Here is a 13,853-nt window from a genome sequence, read left to right on the forward strand (position 1 = left end):
GGACTAGCACCGAGAGGTGTTACAGTCATATTCGTAATTGAGGCACACGAATATCGGCAGACAGAGGTATTCTATTCATGGATAAACTTTCCAGCAGCAAACGCTGTAACAAAGGAATTCCACTATTACAAGATAGAGGAACCTCCGGATGAGTACACTCCTTTCGAGGAGGTGGAAATACCACTCAAATACCAAGAGCACCTGCTCTGGTTTAATGGCGCCCTAAAACATAATGATCACATCACCAGGCTCGGTCCACTAGGTAGACCAGGAGCAACATGGCCAGTTCTAGCCGGCTACACACCACATCCAGACATTGGAAAAATGTCAATACCAGAACTTTTAACACAGTTAAAACAACTGATTAAAATACACAGAGAACTAGTCCAATATGTAATGCGGACTTCAACAGTCCAACCAGCTATTAAAATTCCACAGCTGAACCCTCATCAGGGGAACACAAATAAAATCAAACCACAAAACATACAGTCCTGTCTAGGTAAGGTACCCATTAAAAGGGAACAAATTCCATTCTGGTTAGCACAGAAAATAACTCAAATAGAGGCGGTATTTCCAGATACCACCCCTGTGGAGAAACACAGAATTCTGACTATCTGTCTCCCAATGGGGATCGCACCACATGTGGAGGACTGTGACACTTGGGGTACAGTCTTTGCTTCCATTTACACAAAAACACATGGTGTTCCGTCCATGGCGGTAATACCAGAGGTGCTAAAACAGATTCAAAATGAATACGGTCCAGAACCTGCTTTAACTCTGGGTATGAAATTACTGAAAGACTTCAAACAGGTCTCGACAATATTACTAGCCAACATAAAAGGGGAAGCAGCAAATGTGGCAATCCGCCAAAGGTTGAAAGAAACAGATATAGCAGACCAACCATTTGAACTTGCCAGAATCATAGAAAAATCATATGAAGAACTAGGAAGAGATAGTTTGGGTGGAAAACCAGTGAAACCCCAACTAATTGAAAATCCTGAAAAGGTATTTATTAAAAATAATCTAAACACTTCAAAAAAGAACTGGGATGGAAATAAACAATCCACTCCCAAAGAAAAAAGATTCCAGTCCAGAGGAAGGTCTCCTCGGCGGAGAGAAAGATCTCCGGACCAAGGAAACAAGTCTCCCCAGAGGGAGCCCTCTGAGAAAAAATACAACCTTAGAAATAGGGATAATTTGAAGAAACCTGATAGATATCAAGATATTGATACCCGTCCCTCTCGATCTTTTCAGACCTCGCAGAAATCGGAAAGAAGAAGACGGTCAGAACACAGGGAAGAGCACGTCAAGTCCAAAGACAAAGAACCTGCTCATCAAAGTAAAAAGTTACAATTTCCAAAGAAGAAGGTAGCCAGCATTAAAATAATCAAACATGTCAAGGTTCCTGAGGACTCAGCTGAAAAACAGAGAGTGGGCTCAGACAATGCTAGACAGCGCAGCAGAAGTGAGCATAGCTCGCAAGATCCTGATGAATCATCTGGAGACAGTGGACACGAATGAGTACATTCAGGTGGAAACTGCAGATACCGGAGTTAGCAAACCTCATAAAATATATGAAATAACTTTATGTATAGAGGGAGATAAGACTAGGAAAATAAGGGGTCTATTTTGGGATAACCTCTCCAAGGGCTATGACATCCTCCTAGCTGAAAAAGACTGGCCACCAGAGTTTGTCAGGGAGTGCCCTCATGGCGAAGAAATGATTATGCCTGCCTTCTCAAATCATATTCCAATACATAAAAAATATACACTTGCAAGAAAGTGGGCAGTAGCCCAGGCTCCTGCACTATATAAAAATCATGTGGGATGGGATGAGGACTCTCCTCCTCACAAGATCCAGTTAAAATCTCAACCGACTGCACAGAGGCAGTACCCAATTAAGCAAGAAGCTAAAAAACAGGTCAGGGAGATCTTAGATCAACTTGAATACCAGGGAATGATTGAAACATGCACCTCACAAATGAACAATCCTTTGTTTCCTGTCTCCAAACCAGATGATTCATATCGTCTAGTTTTGGACTACAGACATCTTACCTCATGTTGCAAAACTTTTGCAGTACAAAACTCACACAGTGCAGCACTAATGAATAGCATAGTGCGCAAAAAATACAAAACAACATTAGACATCTCTAATGGATCTTTTGTCAAAATATAGCACCAGAAAGCAGATATTTGACCGCTTTCTCAATAAATGGCTCGCAGAAAAATTTCTGTCGTTTGCCCCAAGGGTTCAAAAACAGCCCAGGATTATTCTCAGCGAGAGTAACAGAGTTACTACAAATATATGATGATGAGGCATTATCTTATGTCGATGACATCTATCTAACAGATGATGACTTGGATACTCACTTGAAAAGAGTGAACACCATAATACTTGGGTTCGCAGCAGAGGGTTACAAATTCAACTTCAAGAAGTCAAGAATTGCCCATCTGACGGTCCTATTTTTAGGATATGAATTATCAAGTGAAGGCAAAAGCCTGGTGTGGTAGCGGCCAAAAACATACGAAGACGCCACGTAGATTAACCATAGGGCATTTATTAAAGATAGAGAATGCTCAGCGACCTCAGCCACAGCCTTCCGCTTAGGCATCTCTTCACCTCACCCCGGCGCTCGCCTTGGAACGCTGGTCGCGGTGACATTCGGAGTGAGCTGCCGGGGGGACAAACTAGGTGGGAGATACCACACATCCCCCTTACCTGCGGAAAGAAAACATTAGAACACGCAAGAACAACACAATGGCAAAGAAGACATAATAACATACTGATAGAAATATCTGTTCCTACTAGGAAGAATAACCAGAGAACAACAGAATAGCAGGGATTACATCATAATATATTGATCGAAATATCTGGGGGGTCTGGTCACTCTCCTGCTAGACCTCCCACCCGGGTGGGGGAATGACAACAGCTTCTTAGTGTTAGGACCATCGTTCTGTCCTGCATCACCCTCACTCACCCTTTCACTACTAGAGTCATGCCCTGGTGGGTGGAATCTCACTACTCTCCCTAGGTTCCAGATCTTCCCCTCTTGAGTCTTGACTGCATTCTTGAACAGTTTGGTGATTTTGGTTGGACTACTGTACCCTGACCAATTTGCTCTTCCAGTGGGGGTTCTGATCTTGATGCTATCCCCTACTTTGAATCCGGCCTCCCGTGTGGCCTTGAGCTGGTCATATCTTTCTTTTCTTTTCTTCATGGCTTCCTCTTGTTTCTCCAAGCTTTCCGCTCTTTTGGAGTGGTCCGACCATCCCTTGTGCCACCCCATCCACCCTGGAGATAGCTTGGTGTTGGGTATCCTTGCACGGAGCAGCTCGAATGGGGTGACTCCCGTCGTCTGGTGCGGTGTGAACCTGTATGCTTCTAGCCACCTCCATGCTTCTTCTTTCCAGCTTATGCCACTGGCTTTGGCTAGCTGGATACTCTCCTTGAGGCTTTTGTTAAACCGCTCGACCATGCCATTGGTTTCGGGGTGATACAAAGCGCAACGCTTGTGTTTGATGCCTCTCTCCACCAGGAAGTCTTCCATTTCTTTTGAACACAGCTGCACCCCATTATCCATGAGGATGTTGCTGGGTAGCCCTTCCAGGATGAACACTTCTTCCAGGAACCCGATGACTGTCCTGGTTGTGACTTCACTTACAAACTTCATTTCAGGCCACCTAGAATACAAATCCATGAGCACAAGGATGTAAGGCATCCGCAGGTCTCCAGACAATGGGCCTACGATGTCTAGCGCCAACTCTTCCCAGGGTCCTGACGGTGGCGGTCTGCATACCATTGGGGGCGTCAGTTGCTTCAAGACTTTGTCACTGTTGCTGCACGGAATGCAGTCTCTAATTTTCCTTTCAGTGGCAAGGTCCATGTTCGGCCACCAATAATTCTCCCTGAGCCTTTGTTTAGTCTTGGTGATGCCCAGATGCCCTTCGTGGGCTATCTCAACCAGGTTGTCTCTCACCGACGCAGGTGGTACAAGTCTCGTCTCCCTGAACAGGCATTCATCTACTATGGACAGCTCATCTTTGACAGCCCAGTATGGCCGCAGGTTTCCTTCCCGTTTATCTTCGTTCTGCCACCTGTCTTTTATTCTTTTGCACACCTCTTCCAGGATCTCATCTCCTTCCAAAGCCTTTCTCCATGTTTCCTCTCCCAACACTCTCTGGATGGCGCAGACATTCTCCATCTGAAGTTCGTCCTCTTCATCATCCACCTTCTTTTGGTTCTCCCACGCCTCGTTTTCACTGACGAGTCTCGACAGACAGTCTGCTGCAAAATTTAGCGTTCCCGGGACGTACTCGACACTGAAAGTATATTCTTGGAGGCCGACGACCCACCGCCTTATCCTGCTGGAGATGGCATCCAGCCCTTTTTTGCTGAACACTTCCACTAACGGCTTGTGGTCAGTGCGAAGAGTGAACTGGGTTCCCCACAGAAAGTCTCTGAATTTCCTCAATGCCCAAGATACTGCTAGGGCCTTCTTTTCAATTACCGAGTAGTTGTTCTCGGACTTTTGGAGTGACCTTGAGGCAAACGCTATGGTTTCTTCTCCGTCTTTGCTCACTTGGGTGAGGACTGCTCCCAGCCCTTTGGCACTTGCATCGGTAGTGACTACAGTCGCCCGGTTGGGTATGTATGACTTTAAGCTGGGGGCTTCTGCAAGTGCCTTCCTTACATCTTCAAACTCCCTCTGGCACTCCTGACTCCAGTTGAACTCAGTGTCTTTCTTTAACAGCAGCCTGATGGCGTAAGTCCTTCCTGGCAGGTTTCTTATGAATTTCCCGTAGAACTCCAACATCCCCATGAATGACTTGATTTCGTCCTTGCTTGTGGGAGGTGCCAAATTTACGATGGTGTTTTGTAGTTCAGCTTTGGGACATATTCCTTCAGTTGTCACCTTGTGCCCCAAAAATCCAACTCTGCACAGCCAAACACGCACTTTTCTCTTTTCACTGTAAGCCCTTGTGACTGGAACCTTCCTAGCACGCGTCTCAGTCTCTCATCATGCTGTTCATGGTTCTTGGCGAATATAAGCACGTAATAATAATAATAAGTAAGCTTTATTCGATTTTAAACATAAAATCATAAAAGCACAAAAACACAGCAAGAAACATCGTTAAAAAATTTACAATAAAATATCAACACACAACAACAGGGATCTATATAAGACCCAGGATAGAGATGCTATGTCACATAGATTTGCGATACTTTAAGACTAATCTTAAAAAGCATGAGACAGCAAATATCACATGGTCATTTTCTAATCTTAACATTTTCAAAAAAGCTGGCCTACAGTTTCTTAGACCCCACCGTTTGAGTAAAGGTATCAAATATACTTTTCTAGGGTTAGAGTACAGCGTGCAAAAGAACAATATATGGATATTAGATTGCACCGCGATGTTATCACAAGGGCAGATCAGCTTAGTATGCGACCAGTTATTGGCTTCAGGTAGGGTTACCATACGGAAGAAGATCCCCAGGCGCAGGCGGGACAAAAGCATTCGGTTAAATGGACTGGGATCGACCTTCAAATAAGTTTGCAAACCTTCATTGGGGGTAATTTCCTGAAAGTTTGAAACAGTGGGTTTAAGTTTTTCACGGTTCCATCTCATAGTATCCAGGTGTGTAGTTATTATTTTTTTTGAGAGTTGATCTAGAGACATCCTCCATTGAACTTGGATTTTCAAAGTATTCCCGTAGTCCTAACTCTGTTAGAAATGTTCTTACGTAGGATAGCCATCTAAAATTAGCAACCCCGTCTAGGGCTAAGCAATCTTCTAGGAGGTCCCTATTGAACCCAGCTTCCTGTGTTGTCCACACCTTATGCCATAAAAGAATTGGAGACATCTTAATGATGTCACTCAGGTGTCTCACACCTGTCTCAATATGCGTCAAAAACGTAGAAGTGCTTTTAGGCACTCCTAACAAATAGCAGATGTATTGATTTTCACTGCTCTGCAGGGTGGAGTCCTTCTCAATGCCCCATAGGCCAGCGCCGTAGGTGGCTGTGGAGACGCATTTGGCCCGGTAAATCTGGATCAGCTCCCTGATTGGTTTACCACCTAGCCTGTCAGAAAAGGCGCGTCAAGGCACCAATGGAACGGGTGAATGCCAGCTTTCTGGCTGCAATCGCCGTCTTCCAACCACACCTCCTGTCGAGCACGACCCCTAGGTAGCAAAACCTATCGATGGTAGCTAGTTTTTGTTTATCCAGGAATATGGTACAAGGGGCCCTATTAAATTTACTAGTGCATGGCATGGTGAATGTTTTAGTTATATTTACTTTAAGGTTTCTCTCCTGCATGTAACCTGCAAACCTGGTAACCGCCCTCTGTAAGCCCACTTGCGTTTGGGACATTATTGCCGCGTCATCGGCATAAAGGAGAATGGGTGTTGGTGAGCCTTTCACGGTGGGGTAGTCATTTGGGAAGAGGGAAAGATATTGCCCCACAGAATTTATGTAATACGTAAAAAGCAACGGCGCCAAGATGCATCCTTGTCTTACCCCTCTTGACAATGCAAATTTGTCCGTGCACTCCCCCTTTTTGCCATATCTAACTCTTGCCCCCGAGTTGCGGTACAGCTCCTTGATGAAGATGATTATTCGGTCATCAATACCCAGGTCGACCAGCGTAGACCACAATAAAGTGTGGTCGACGCAGTCGAAAGCGGAGCTCAGGTCCACAAAAGTTATAAAAAGTGCTCCCCCTCTGGCCTGAGTATACTTGGAGGTGAGGAGAGAAAGGTTTAGGCACTGCTCAAGTGTCCCCAAACCTTTCCTGAACCCATACTGCAAGTGTGACACAACATTATTATCTTCCTCCCATACTTGGAGTCTTTTTAATAAGATCCTTCCTGCTATTTTCATTAGGCCATCCAGCAGGGATATTGGCCTATAGCAGGTCGGGTCATCTCGCCTGCCCTTTTTAAAAATAGGTACCACTATGGCATCCGACCAGGATTCAATGAACCCATTACGGTTTCCCGAATTCAGAACGTTAGTGAGCAAAGGGGCCCAGAAATCTGGTTCGGCCTTGTAAACATCTACTGGGGTGCAATCGGGACCAGCTGCTTTGCCTGGTGCGCTTTCCCTAATGGCTTCTTGGACTTCTCCTAATGTAAAGGTTAAGTCTATCGGAAATGGGTGGGGCGTGGATTTTGAACCTCTGCTGCTGATTATACTTTTATCCGCTATTGATTTATGCCCCGGGGATAAGGGAATGTCTACTATGCTAGATTGGTTGTATAGCTGTCTAAAGTGGGTAAACCATCTTTCGGCAGTCATAGCAAGGTCTATTTTGTTTCCGTCATCCCTTGGTTGGTAAAGGGTTTTGACCAGCCTCCAAAACTGAGTGCTGTTTTTCTGTGTTGAAGCAACTCTCAGTGTTTCCCAGGCCTGGTTTTTTAAGGCCAGTCTTCTTTCATTAATTGCAGATTTATATAATTTCCTGGCCTCCCGAATTTTGCCGGGGGATCTTGGTTTCAGGGCTAGTGCCTCTTTTAAAGCTTTTAGAGCTTTTGTGCACTTTCCGTTGAACCATCCTTCGGACTTAGTGGGATTATTTTTGGGAGGACGGGTCAACGTTTTTTTTTATATAGTTAGCGATATTGGCAAAAGCTGCCATAACAGTGGTTGGAGCCCCAGGTTGATCCAGACATACGTTCACGTCTGCTGCACAATTAGTGATTAGCTTCTGTAGGAACGTACTAGGAATAATTTTTTCCCATTTTAGCACGTAGCCATTAGTTTTAGATAGATTGACCCTATATGGGTACGAGTAGGTATTTCCCTTATTTTCAGTGCGTCCTTTTATATTTAAACTAATTATCAGGGGATAGTGGTCGCTGGATACATCTTTTCCAACTTCCCACGAGGTTACAAAACCTTGGTTAGCACGTGCTATTAGTATGAAATCGATGGTTGATTTACAACCCCTTCCAAAAAAGGTTGGCTCAAAGGATGCAGGCAGGACACAGTTCTGATTGGCAAAGGAAAAATCAAAATTGAAGACGATATCATTTAACAATGTCCCCAACTTTGTATGGACAAAATGTGTCGGTTCCTCCCCCCCATAGTCGTCCAAGCCGCATAGACCCGAGTCGGTGTGTGGACAGATGGTACAATTAAAATCACCGACCCAGATTATTCTTGCCCCCTTGGATAGGTCAACAGCTATAGCAATGTGCCGGCACATACTAATCATAGTGACCTCCAATTCGCCATTAGGGATATTGTTGTAAAAATTCACCAATACAATGTTCCCTCTGTAGCCCCAGGTAAGAGATAAAATTTGGAAAAACGTACTGGAAAGCACTTTGTTAACCTTTACCTCTGCAGATGTTGAGACATATATACATAGCCCACCCTTATTGTGACCCAATGTTGAGAGCTTGGCCGGAGAATGAAAAGTCTGATACCCTAACAAGTGTAGCTCTTCATTACACCATGTCTCCTGAAAGCACAGGATATCATGCTTATGTATCACATCCAGCCAAACTGAGTTAGTGGTTTTACTTGCTAACCCTGACACATTCCATGATAGAAGGGTGTTTAAATAGGATACTCTGCTATCAACCACAAGTGAACTGCCTTTACTAAATGGAGAAGTTTGCAATCGCAGGGGTGATGTATTTGTAGTGAGAGAAGGGGTCCTAGAAGTGACACTAGAATAATTCAGGGTATTTATTTGAAGGGAAGGAGCAACACTAAACATCGGGCTATCTCCAGATGAGTTTTCCCTTGGCCGCGTATAAACTTTAATCGCCTTCAATGGGCTTACCAAAGGATATTGGATAGTTGAAAACAGATGTTTCTGGGGCTCCTCCGGTCGCTTTTTTCTGGTAACTTGCTCGTGAAGTCATTCATTTTCATCCAGTTGTGAAAAAGGGTGAAAAAGATTGGCCAGAGGTATGCTCCAGGTATCCTTGGGGTTATACGATTGAGAATTATCCCAGTTATCCCAATTACTGCCAAAAATAGGGTTTTGATATTTTGGCGGTTGCTGGATTGGCTGGCAGAGTGGAAAATGAGAACCATAAGTAGGGTCATACGGGTTCTGCCCCCTTGTCATCATTGGGAAATCTATTTTATGGGGGACAAATGGTCTATGGCTCTTGGGTTGAAGTGGGGTGAGCCTAGGTTGAAAGGGAGATGGAATTTGTGCCATATTCGGCACTTGGGCTAACATCCGTGGTTTTAGGGCTCCATACTTGTTTTTTTGGTACCAACTATTCCTAGGGTTGGGAATTATGTGCCTTGGTGGTATTATATTAGGAGGAGATGGCTTCAGCATCGATTCAGGATAGAAATAACCTAAGTTGTGCGTTGAAATCCCCCCTGTACCCGTCCCGGGGAACCAATCACTAATAAAAGTGACTAGTCTGTGGTCTTTGAAGTTGACAATGATCACATCGCCATCTTCGTCCTTAGGTCTAGTACCTACCCAATTACATCGCCTGACCGAGACGATGTCACCATTTAGATGCGAGGGAAGTGGTCTATGTTTCCGCAGCCAGTAGATGACCTTATTTTTTAAATTGTCTTGAGGTTCATACTTGCCGGGTGGCAGTGGGGGAACCCCTGTAAGTACAATGACAAAGTTTAGGCTCTCTGGAGGTAGATCAGCGGTGTCCCTTGGGCTTCTTCTGGCAGGGTTAGATGCAATAGGAAAAGACTTTGTTTTATTAGAGTGAATATTATGGGTCCCTATATTTTTGCTAGTGGTGTTAGTAGCTGTGGCGAGAGTATTTTTAGGTTTATCACTGGATTTATTAACCTGCACTGGTTTATTAGCCCCCGCTAATGACGGAGAATTTGATTTGGGGGTGTTACTCCTAATATTCGGTTGTTGGAGAGCTTTTATACGCTGACTAATATTGGTGGAGACATAAGGGATACCGGGCGAAGTACCCTTCAGCTCTTGCCGAATTTGGTCGACACACTCACCTAATCTGATAATCCGTTCTGTTAGAGGGAGAATTAGAGCCTTTAAAAGGCAGTCAATGTCGTTCAATAGCCCTGCATAACTAGGCACAGATATCGAGTTAGGGATCGTATTTTCCGATATCTCCGTTGTTCCATCCACTAGGGGGATAGTAGGCAGAGAATGTGTCTGGGTTATCGGATTATTGGGAGGGATGATTCTCCTTTTTAATACATACTTTCTTCTTTTCTTCCTCGGCGGAGAGCCACCCACACCCTTAAGATGTTTACTAGGGACCTTAATAGGTGATTTTAAAGACTTTCCATCGGGTCTGTTGGGAAGATGTAGATCTGGCTCAGTTGGGGTAAATACCGGAGAAGGTATGCTTTTGTCGTAAAGAGAAGCCAGTTCGTTTTGATTAGGACTTAAGACTATAGGTTGTGTGAATGATGGGTAAGGGTTAATCGAGTCAGAAATAGTTATAGTATCTATCTGATCGGAGGACTGAGTTAAAAAAATGCGAGGGATATCCTCTAGAGGGGGAGAGGTATTGACAACATCTTTAGGTGTGGTCAAATCTATTAAAGGACCTGTGACTATATCTTGGAACTGAAGGGGTCTATGTTTTAACTTCTCGATAGAGAGACGTCGCTCGGTTCGTTTCTCTGCGAGAATAAGCTCCCTACCAGCCTCATTCTTTATTTTTGCAAAAAATTTGTCCAGGGGGCCAAGAATGGAAGAAGTAGACCCTGACATGCCTAGAACAGAGTTAGCCTCGGGACTAGACATCTTGAAGGGAAAGGAACTAATAATATTAACCTTTATAAGGACACAGTAGTAACTAAAACTGCAATAGTGAGATCAAATCAAGGGCACACACTCAATGGGTCTCAACAGGGTGAAACCGGGCTAAAAAATAGAAATTAAATAAAAAACTAACTAAAAAGGACACAGAGAGTAAGCCCAGCCCGGCCGCTGTCGGCCCCGGACGGCCACAGACGGTCCCGCCCTTGTCCCGGGCTTCTCCCGGCGCTCTCCCGCGCGCTCCCGCGCTGCGGGTATGACCACTCCTCTTTATAGGAGACCTCAGGTTACCAAGGGGGCGGGGCCGGCAGGGAGAGGAGCCCAGCTGGAAACGGGCACGCGGGGACTCCTGGTCCGTGGAGTCCACCCGCTGTTTCCTCGCAGCCCTGCCGGTCACCAGCTGATACCCCTTGCAGATAAACAAACAGCCGCTGTCACCGCGAAGCGGGACCCGCGCAGCGGGTCCGGCGAGCAGCAGCGGTTCAGCAGGCTGATTCAATGGAGGTCCGTAGTGAGTGGCGTGGCTTGGCTCCAGACAGCAAATCCGCCGAGGGAAGGGCAGAGAGCCTCTAAATGGTTGCGGTGGATGGGGGCGGGGCCGGCAGGGAGAGGAGCCCAGCTGGAAACGGGCGCGCGGGGACTCCTGGTCCGTGGAGTCCACCCGCTGTTTCCTCGCAGCCCTGCCGGTCACCAGCTGATACCCCTTGCAGATAAACAAACAGCCGCTGTCACCGCGAAGCGGGACCCACGCAGCGGGTCCGGCGAGCAGCAGCGGTTCAGCAGGCTGATTCAATGGAGGTCCGTAGTGAGTGGCGTGGCTTGGCTCCAGACAGCAAATCCGCCGAGGGAAGGGCAGAGAGCCTCTAAATGGTTGCGGTGGATGGGGGCGGGGCCGGCAGGGAGAGGAGCCCAGCTGGAAACGGGCGCGCGGGGACTCCTGGTCCGTGGAGTCCACCCGCTGTTTCCTCGCAGCCCTGCCGGTCACCAGCTGATACCCCTTGCAGATAAACAAACAGCCGCTGTCACCGCGAAGCAGGACCCGCGCAGCGGGTCCGGCGAGCAGCAGCGGTTCAGCAGGCTGATTCAATGGAGGTCCGTAGTGAGTGGCGTGGCTTGGCTCCAGACAGCAAATATAAGCACGTCATCCTGGTAACACATGACACCTGGGATGCCTTTCAAGATGTTGCCCATGAGTCTCTGAAAAACAGCGGCCGCCGAGACTAGCCCGAAAGGCATCCTTTTGAACTTGTACGCGCCCATCGGTGTCACAAATGCCGTGAGTTCCTGTGACTCTTCGTGTAGTTTAATCTGGAAGTAGGCCGAGGTGAGATCGAGCGTGGAAAACACCTTTGCTCCCTCCAGCATGCTCATCATTTGGGTGATGTTCGGTAGAGGGTATCGGTCGACCACGACCTCCTTGTTCAACGCTCTCAGGTCGATGCAGAGCCGGACCGACCCATCTTTCTTCTTTGCGGCCACGATGGGTGCCAACCATTCCGTCGCTTCCACCGGTTCGATGACTCCCGCCTTGCACAATCTCTCTAGTTCGGATTTCACCTCTTCTTGGATGGCAATGGGGAGTTTTCTGACTTTAGCCACAACTGGCTTAGCGTTCTCTTTCAATTTTATCTTGTGACAGTAGTTTTTTAAGCATCCTAGTTCTTCTCTGAACACCCCTTTGAACTCTGTCACTATGTCTGTCTTTTGTTCTTGTATTTCCTGTATCAGGATCTGGGGATTACTGTTGGGATTAAGATAGACCCCTAACTCTTTCTGAGCTTGCCACCCCAAGATGTTGTCCCCTACAGTGGACACATAAACTTTGGACACTGTTGTCCTGTTACTGTATTCAATCTTCCCAAAGAAATACCCTTTCATAGAGATAGGGCAACCGGCATACCCCCCAGGTCTCAAATCCATTTTTCTAAGAATTATCTTCCCCTTGGACACCCGAGAGAATTCTTTTGCATTGATAATTGTTATCCTAGAACAGGAATCAAACAATGCTTCCAGACCAATTCCCCCTACTTTTATGGTGTCTTTTGGGCTGTTGACCTGACCTTCATCAACCTGTACCACTATTTCTTTGCACATGGTGTCATTGAGGCTTTGAACCTGCAACTCTTTAACCTGCACCACAAATTCGTCGCACACAACATTCGTCCTGTCTCTACTCTGTCTACTGACCCCTTGCCCACTCTTGCAGTATTGCATGAAGTGACCTTTCTTACCGCACTTGTTACATGTAAATCTGAGGGCGGGGCACTCTTTGTCGTTGGTGAGATGCCCCTGCTTGCCACACCTATAGCAGGTGCCCTTGAACGATCCCCCCAGTTTGCTCTCCTTCTGTTCTCTGCCCACCACCTTCTGGCCTTTGATCACAGACACTGCCTCACAGTCCGTCACCACTTCACTGACATTGATCTTGTCATCGCTTCTCTTTTCCCCAGTGTCTTGTTTTATCTCTTTTACACACTGTAACATGTGCTCCACCTGTTTGGCTATGATAAGAACCTCTCTCAATGGTGGGTCATCCTTAAGCCATAACTCTTCACGCACACGTTCCATCCTGCAAGCCAATACAAATTGATCCCTAATTCTTTTCTCACTTGCCCCACCGAACTTGCAAGTCGCTGCTAATTTCCTCAATTCAGAAACAAAATCTTCAATAGATTCTCCCTCCTTCTGTGCTCTTTTCCCAAAGTGGTACCTCTCCATAATTGTGCTTGTCTTGGGGAGGTAGAGCAAATCCAATTTCTTTAGACTTACTTCAAACTCATTGAGACCCCTTGCATCCTGCGTCCCTAAGTCTGGGAGATGATCTAAAACCTCCTCTCCTTCCGCCCCAAGGTAAGCAGCTAACAATGCTACCTTCCTTTCTAAGCCAAGGTTAGGCCCACATACAGTAGCGTAATTCAAAAACACTTTTTTCCATTTTTTCCATTGAATCGCGGGATCACCTGGGTTGGTCAAGAAAAAGGGTGGAGGGGTCACACTTTGCATGATTACGTGTTACAGAACGACTTTCAGAACTACAACCCAGATGAGAATGTTCAAGTTCTGCTAAACACAATGTAAACGTAGGGCAGAGTACTATTTTCCTGCACCAA

Source organism: Lissotriton helveticus, chromosome 4_1, assembly GCF_964261635.1.
Source record: "Lissotriton helveticus chromosome 4_1, aLisHel1.1, whole genome shotgun sequence".
In the NCBI taxonomy this organism is placed as follows: domain Eukaryota; kingdom Metazoa; phylum Chordata; class Amphibia; order Caudata; family Salamandridae; genus Lissotriton; species Lissotriton helveticus.